Source organism: Crinia signifera, chromosome 1, assembly GCF_055691185.1.
Source record: "Crinia signifera chromosome 1, ASM5569118v1, whole genome shotgun sequence".
In the NCBI taxonomy this organism is placed as follows: domain Eukaryota; kingdom Metazoa; phylum Chordata; class Amphibia; order Anura; family Myobatrachidae; genus Crinia; species Crinia signifera.
The window spans coordinates 40,246,057-40,254,487 of NC_139217.1; the positions used below are offsets into that span (position 1 = coordinate 40,246,057).

Below are 8,431 nucleotides of genomic sequence, written 5' to 3' on the forward strand. Positions count from 1 at the left end.
TGGGAGATCAGGCAGGCAACGGGGGGGGGGAGATCAGGCAGGCAATGGGGGGGGGGAGATCAGGCAGGCAATGGGGGGGGGAGATCAGGCAGGCAATGGGGGGGGGGGAGATCAGGCAGGCAATGGGGGGGGGGAGATCAGGCAGGCAATTGGGGGGGGGGGAGATCAGGCAGGCAATTGGGGGGGGGAGATCAGGCAGGCAATGGGGGGGGGAGATCAGGCAGGCAATGGGGGGAGATCAGGCAGGCAATGGGGGGGGGGGGATTGTGGAGGGAGGGAGCGAGGTGGAGGAGTTACCCGGCACCGGGTCAGACTGTAGAAATAACAGGACAGCGGCCACCGGGAGGGTGTCACACAGGATGAGTTCGGACAAACACACGGTCTGTAAGGGTGGCAGGATGAGGGTACTGCAGTGATTACCAGGGGGCAGTGGCCAGGCGCCTTTGAAAGCAGTATGGAGTAACACACAGTATAAGAGGACGGATATAGCAGTATAATGACACTGGGAGAGGGAGAGTAGCGTGGGAAGGGTCAGACCGGTAAAACACCGGGTACAACAGGGAAGCGGGTACTGGGGACAGCTGGGCCTAGCACCTCCAGCACTCACCTGGTGTAGGCCGCGGCCTGTGCGGAGAGCCCGGTGCACGGCTGAGCTCCTCCCCCTGGTTGTCCGGTCTCCTCGCGCTCTCTTTCTCGCCGACAGACACGCGCGCACCGAGCCACCGACCACTTTTTGCGACTCGCACAAGCCCCCTCCTCTCGTGACCCCGACCGCTCGCACGCGCCTAGTACTATGGTTCGCTCTCGCGAGCCCACGGTCTCCCCGCCTCATTGGCCACCGCGGTGCCTCACGCGCGCTCGGATTGGACGGCGTCAGCTGTCCGTCAGGAGGTCAGAGGCGTCTGATTCGGGGTTGCAGCGGGAGGCGGGCTAGAGCGGTGTACGTCATGACGCACGTCGTACGCCGTGCGCGCGGCCTTACAAACCACACGCTACACGTGTATCGCGGCGACAGTGTGGGAGGCCCCGCCCCCTGTAAAACTGTGCCATCGTGCGTCATAGGGGGAGGAGTATCATAGGGTCGCTTCGTGACCCCTGGGGGAGGGGCCAGTAGTCAGTGCAGACACGTGTTGTTTACAGCTGGGGACTATCCAGTCACATGTCCATCTCCTCAGCGCTATCCTCTGTATATGTAGTTATGTAATGTACATCACACTTGCCTACCTGTGACCCTCTCCTTGAGGGAGAAAATGCTCTGTGCCTGGACTTCCCTGGTAATGTGGGATTGCCATCACCTGTGGGGAGCTAGGTAATTGATAAGTAAGGCTTTTCACCAGAGTGATGGCAATCCTACATTACCAGGGAAGTCCAGGCACAGAGCATTTTCTCCCCTCAAGGAGAGGGTCAGGTAGGCAAGTGTGATGTACATATTATACACACACACACAGTGATGTCATTTGTAATTTAGGACTGGTACATTTTAAATAAAGACTGTTGCATCAGGGGACAGGACACTGGAATAATTATTAGTGTGGCAGAGTCTTGGGTTAGGTGCTGTTGAAAGGAGTAACCCGCCAGCACTGCCCTTCCGCCATCCAGATGTTCCCCCGTCAGGGGGTCGGCGATATTAGGCATGTTCAAAAGTAAGGGGTCTGTGATTTTTACACGTTTAGAGAGGAAAAAGCACATGAGCGAGGGCCCTGCTTATATTGCAAAGTGCAGGGGCACACAGAGAGGAAATACCTCCTAACTTTTCTGATGAGGCTGGCGGGACAAATGCGCGTGCTGGCAAAATCAGGGGGCGTGATCTTGCAGTCAGGGTGCTTGACCTATGATAGCAGCACTCCCAAGAGGCCCCACCCCCATTTTATGCACCACCATCAGAGCTGGCCTTTGAATAGACACTGTGGGAGGCCAGATTTGAGGAAAATTTAGTAGACTAATCTGGAGATGACCAGTGAGTGGATGAGGCTCTTGGTAGCGTCCTGGGTGAGAAAGGGTCTGATCCTGGAAACATAGTTGAGATGGAAACTGCAGGACTGTGAGAGAGGGTGAATGTGTGGTTGAAGGAGAGGGAGGAATGAAGAATAACTCCAAGGTACAGTAGTGTACTTGGGTGCAAGAGGATAGTTGTTCCATCAATGATAGTGACATTGTGGGAGGTGAGGTTATGCAGAATTGTAGATTATGCAGATCAGCTCAGTCTTTGGGGCTCATTTTTGACAGATGACATACTCAACGCAATATGGCTGGGATGTTAATGTCCAGGATCAGACAGGGTTACCTACCCTCCCGGAATGGCCAGGAGGATCCGGAAAATCAGGACCTCTCCCGGAAAGATTGGCAACCCTCCCGGATTCCGTCTTCCCCCCCCCCCCCTACTCCCGCACATCTTCCCAGCGGTAGCGTTAATTTCACTTGTATGTGTGTATTACCTAATTATAATCTATATAATAAGTTGAAGAGTCTGTGTGCGTGTGTGTGTGTGTGCGTGTCCGTTGCATTGCGGGTACACCGTGGCACTCAGCGCTGCAAAATTTGGCAACAAGGTACCTCTGGACCTGCTGGTGTGCACCTCGAAGCCGTTTTTGGGAAATTTTACTTAGAAATTTAAAAAACACCAAGTTTAAATTTGCCTTCATTGATGATCTGGGGAAAAAGATTGACGATCAGGGAAACCGTAGTCGAAGGAACAACTCCACACCTGGGCCCTTATTCTGATCATTCCCGCATGCGGACGGACCGCCGATGTTGATCGTCTGCGCATGTGCAGAGGTCACTCTGCGCATGTGCAGGCGATTTCTCCGCACGGATTCTTTATACGCCGCACAGGGGGCGTAGAGGGGCGTGAGGGGCTACTTAGCCTCATTACCCTATGCATACGCCCCGCGTTTCATGGGCGTTCCCATGCAAACGCGGGGCGTATGCATGGTAATGAGGCCGTGACGCGTGGGTACGGGGCGGGCATCTGACATCGCCGGATGTCAGCTGCCCGCCCCCATACATGATTTCACACGGACAAGTGTCCGTGTGGTCTTGTGTTGCGGGACCTGGTGGAGCGTGCGGCCCTGCATTCGATGTTCGGCGACCATCGAATGCAGGGGCTGCTCCCAAGACGGAGGAGGCGTATCCCCGTCCAATTTCATGCGGATCGCCACATATCCGCGTACGGACGGCAGGTGGCGATCCGTATGGAAGGCGGGGATTCGCCTGCACGGTCGTGGCCGCATATTCTGATCGGGCCGCACCGATCAGAATAAGGGCCCTGATATCATTGCTGTCATTGAGTATGAATGACACCTTCTAACATTATGGTTAAGGCTTTAAACAATTATTAGGAACTAGCTGACCCGCCCGGCGTTGCCCGGGAAAACCTTGGGGTTTCTTTATTTCCAAAATTGCTGAAAAATGTCATCTTACAGTATGCTGTGACAAAGACCTACAGTAAGATTGTAATTTGTTATAGATTCCACCATAATCTTAGAATGTGTTTGCATTGATACTTAATGATGGCAATGAAATCAGGTGTGGTGTTGTTGGTTGAAACACAACGCTCCTGAGTTGAAAACTTGTATGTGTTGATGAATTCCACATCCACTCCTGAGATTTAGCACCTACTGTATGACATATCCTCCAACATCTGAGGGTCAGAAATTGGTACAAAATCAGAAAGGGATGCGGTCACACCTCCATTTCTATACTTTCAATGGTACAGTTTCTAGGGTGTGTAATTACAGGCGCTGAGTGCTTGGGGTCCAGGGTGGGCGTTACTTACCGCGCCATAATTAATTAAAAATTCACTGCTCCCTGCCACTGCCACTCCCCTCACCGAACCTGCCTGCAGCAGTCTCTGAGGTCGGGGGATCTGTAAAGCACATGCACCGAGCATCTCTACCAAACAGTGGGGCAGCCCCTGAGTGTGGGAGCAGGTCCGCGGGCCTGGCCACAAGATGTCATGACGCGACGCACACTGGGAATGGGTGCAATGGGCCAAATTCTACCCTACACCCGCCGGGCCAATCCACTGATCCAGCCATCACAATCATCAATGGATGCATTGATAAGGTTTGGAGTTTAAGAAGTTGAAGAATAAGACTGAGAAAAAGAATTGCCATGTTACAAAGTGTACAATTTACTCAATAAATCGTGAAAAAAATGTAAGTGTACATAGAAGTACAATCAAGAAATGAAAGTAGGATTAAAAAATAAGTTCTGATTCAAACTGATAATTGTTTGGATGGGGTGGGTTGTGAAACAATTCTATAGGTGGGGGTATGGATATTGTGGGCATAATCGGTGTTTGTTACACCTACAGGGGGCCCTCAATTGATGGGATTTTCACTACAGTGTCACGGGCACAGTGTCACCATAGGGGGATTCCCAATTGGGGTCCAGGTGGTCTTTTAGGGGCCCTTTACAATCCTGTAGGTCTCTTCTCCTTGAGCTTACAGTCTCCCTTAATGATAGTCAATCACTGAGGGAGACCGTAGGCTCCAGGAGAAGAGACCAACGGGATTGTAAAGGGGTCCCTAAGAGACCACCTGAACCCCAATTGGAAATCCCCCTACGGTGACACTGTAGTGAGAATTTCTCATCAACTGGGGACCCCCTGTAGGTGTACCAAACACCAATTATGCCCACAATATCCATACCCCCTCCACCTATAGATTTGTTTCGCAACCCACCGCCATCCAAACAATTATCAGTTTGAATCAGAATTTATTTTTTAATCCTACTTTAATTTCTTGATTGTACTGTACTTCTAGGTACACATATTTTTTTCACGATTTATTGAGTAAATTGTACACTATAACGTGACAAATCTTCATCTCAGTCTTATTCTTCAACTTCTTATACTCATAACATTCAAACAAATGCATGCAGCGCTCATGCCCATCGACCAAACATTATCTATGAACCAAAAGAGTCTGGGAAACCCTTAAGGCAGAGCAGTGCCTGATATCCAACTGACTAACAGGGTGAGTGCAGTGTACCCACTTTGTATTAATCAATGGGTGCATTGGCCAGGACAAAGATTTCTCAGTGCAACTGGCCGGGGAGCGCAGTGACAGGCTGGAGGACTGGAGAGACGGATATGGGGAACAAAGTATAAACGGTACATTAGGTACAGTTTTTATTTGCCGGTACAGACGGTTAAATAAACGGCAAATTATTTTTATGTGTTCTGTGTGTTTGTGTGTGTTGTACTGTATTTGTGTGTGTGTTGTAGTGTATGTGGTTGTGTGTGTTGTATTGTATGTATCTGTCCAATGCGTAAGTGTGTGAGGTGTGCTACGTATATACAGTATGTGTGTGTTGTATCTTTGTGTATCTGTGCAATGTTTAAGTGTGTGTTTTGTGTGTGTCGTACTGTTTTTTGGGTGTGTGTGGTGAATGTGGGTGTGTGTTGTGCTGTTAGAGGTATGTTATGTGTGTGTGTTGTGTGTATCTGCCCTATGTGTAAGCGCGTAAGGTGTGCTATGTATAAATCTGTGTGTGTGTGTAGTGTGCTGTGTGTATCTGTGCAATGTTTAAGTGTGTGTTTTGTGTATTGTACTGTTTTTGGGTGTGTGTTGTAGTGAATGTGGGTGTGTGTTGTACTGTGAGTGTTGTGTTGTGTGTATCTGCCGAATGTGTAAGTTTGTGATGTGTGCTACGTATAAATGTGTGTGTAGTGTGCTTTGCGTATCCTGGCAATGTTTAAGTGTGTGTGTTCTGTGTGTTTGTTGTACTGTTTTTGGGTGTGTGTTGTAGTGTGTATGGATTTGTATTGTACTGCATGTGGTGTGTTGTGTGTGTGTGTATCTGTACAATGTGTAAGTGTGTGAGGTGCTCTACGTATAAATGTGTGTGTTGTGTGCTATGTGTGCGTATGTGGTGTACTGTGTGTGTGTGTGTGTGTGTGTGTGTGTGCATGTACAATATGTATGTGTGTGTGTTGTGTGGTCTATGTATATCCTCAATTATTTCCTAATTGTTTAAAGCCTTCACCATAATGTTAGAATGTGTCATTCATACTCAATGACAGCAATGAAATCAGGTGTGGAGTTGTTCCTTCGCAAACGGTTTCCCAGATCATCGATCTTTTCCCCAGAACATCAATGAATGAAAATTACAACTTGGTGTTTTTTAAATTTCTAAGTGAAATTTCCCAAAAACGGCTTCGAGGTGCACACCACCGGGTCCAGAGGTATCTTGTTGCTGAATTTGGTGTCTCTGAGTGCCACGGTGTGTCCGCAATGCGTCGGACACGCACACACACACACACGCACACAGACTCTTCAACTTATTATATACTAGCTAACCCGCCCGGCGTTGCCCGGGACAACCTTGGTTTTTTTAAATTTTCAAAATTGCTGTAAAATGTTGTCTTATGCTGCATTTATGGCTCAAGATTGTAATTTATTAAAGTCTCCACCATAATGTTAGAATGTGTTTGCATTGATACTCAATGCCAGCAATGAAATCAGGGGTGGTATTGTTGTTGTTTGAAACGCACCACTCCTGACTTAATAGCTGGTGTGTGTTGATGAATTCCCCATCCACTCCTGAGATTTAGCACCTATGATGCATTTATTTTTGTGTGTTTGTGTGCGTTGTACTGTTTTTGTGTGTGTTGTAGTGTATGTTGGTGTGTGTACTGTGGTGTGGTGTAATGTGTTGCATCTGTCCAATGTGTAAGTGTGTGAGGTGTTCTACGTATAAATATTTGTGTGCAATGGTCGAAGTGGGAATTTTGAAGTGGGGGTATGGTAAGGTATGGGAAATTAAAGGCTGAAGTTATGTGCACACTCCAGAAAAAGAGGGTGCTGCCTCTCAAAAGGGGGCAAGTCCTTGAGTGTAGTGTACCATGCTGTATGCCCCTTATACACATTATGCAAAACAGTAGTAGACTCCCTTACACTTGCCCCTTAATTATTATGCCATGCAGAAATAGACAAAATTCCCCTTATGCAACACAGAATGAGCAAAAAAAATCACATTATACCACCCGGAAAGAGCCAAAATTCCCATTATGCTACATAAATTGAGCCAAAATTCACGTTATGCAACATGGATTGAGGCAAAATTGACATCATGCCACCTGGAATAAGCCCAAATTCACATCATGCCACCTGGATTGAGCCAAAATTCACATTATGCCACATGGCGGGGTGACGCATGGACATAGACGGTGGGGTGATACAGGGGCAGAGATGGCGGGGTGATGCAGGGACAGAGATGGCGGGGTGATGCAGGGACAGAGATGGCGTGGTGATGCAGGGACAGAGATGACGGGGTGATGCAGGGACAGAGATGGAGGGGTGATGCAGGGACAGAGATGGAGGGGTGATGCAGGGACAGAGATGGCTGGGTGATGCAGGGACAGAGATGGCGGGGTGATGCAGGGACAGAGATGGCGTGGTGATGCAGGGACAGAGATGACGGGGTGATGCAGGGACAGAGATGGAGGGGTGATGCAGGGACAGAGATGGAGGGGTGATGCAGGGACAGAGATGGCTGGGTGATGCAGGGACAGAGATGGCTGGGTGATGCAGGGACAGAGATGGCTGGGTGATGCAGGGACAGAGATGGCTGGGTGATGCAGGGCAGAGATGGCGGGGTAATGCAGGGACAATGGGGGAAGCCCAACCTCCAGACCGCAGCATCCTGTGGTCAGTATGGAGGTTGGATGGCGGTCACACACCGCTAGGGTTGCCACCTCATCCCTTTAAAACAGGAGACATATTAATTACACAGGTTCTGTGGCTGATTAAAAAAAATACAGTTGGAATGAAGTCTGATGGCTGTTTAAACAAAAAAACAGTTGACATTGAGTCTTGAAGTGAGCCAGCCACAGAACCTGTGTAATTAATATGTCTCCAGTTTTAAAGGGATGAGGTGGCAACCCTATACACCGCCTCCACTGTTGTACTCTGCAGACTGCAGTGGAGTCAGGGAGGAGGTGAATGGATGTCTGTGTGCGGCATGTATGCACTATGTATATATGTGTGTGTAGTGTGTAGTGTGTAGTGTGCTGTGTGTATCTGCGCAATGTCTAAAGCTGTGTACACACGCTTAGATTTTTCCCTGTTTTCGATTTGATTTTGCTTATAGAAGCAAAATTGAATCCACATCGGTACTTATGTAGTATCTGGGCTGCCGATTTTTTGATTGTATGCCTTAAGTTAAGGCATACAATCAGATGCGATGCGATGCGATATCGCATCGCATCGCATACGATGCGATGCGATGCGATGACCCGATTTTTCCATAGGATTCAATGTTAAAATGGACTGAGTCCATTTTAACATGGAATTCAATGGGAAAAAGGGGTCCTTTTCATACCCCTACTATCCAAGTGGGCATGGAGTTGGATATAAACCTGTGGCGAGCGTAGCGAGCCACCGAGCCCGAAGCGTGGCGAGCGAAGCGAGCCCCGCGAGGGGAC

At 48.9% G+C, this 8,431-nt stretch overlaps 1 protein-coding gene across 1 annotated transcript in view; it reads right to left on the reverse strand.

Annotated features, from left to right (window-relative positions):
- PAIP2B (poly(A) binding protein interacting protein 2B) overlaps positions 1 to 829 on the reverse strand; it is a 13,220-nt gene extending 12,391 nt beyond the window's left edge. Inside the window, exon 1 of the mRNA XM_083187627.1 lies at positions 608 to 829. The gene's annotated coding sequence lies outside the window, so the exon portion shown is untranslated. The remainder of the gene's footprint in view (positions 1 to 607) is intronic.
- Between the last annotated feature and the right edge of the window lie 7,602 nt (positions 830 to 8,431).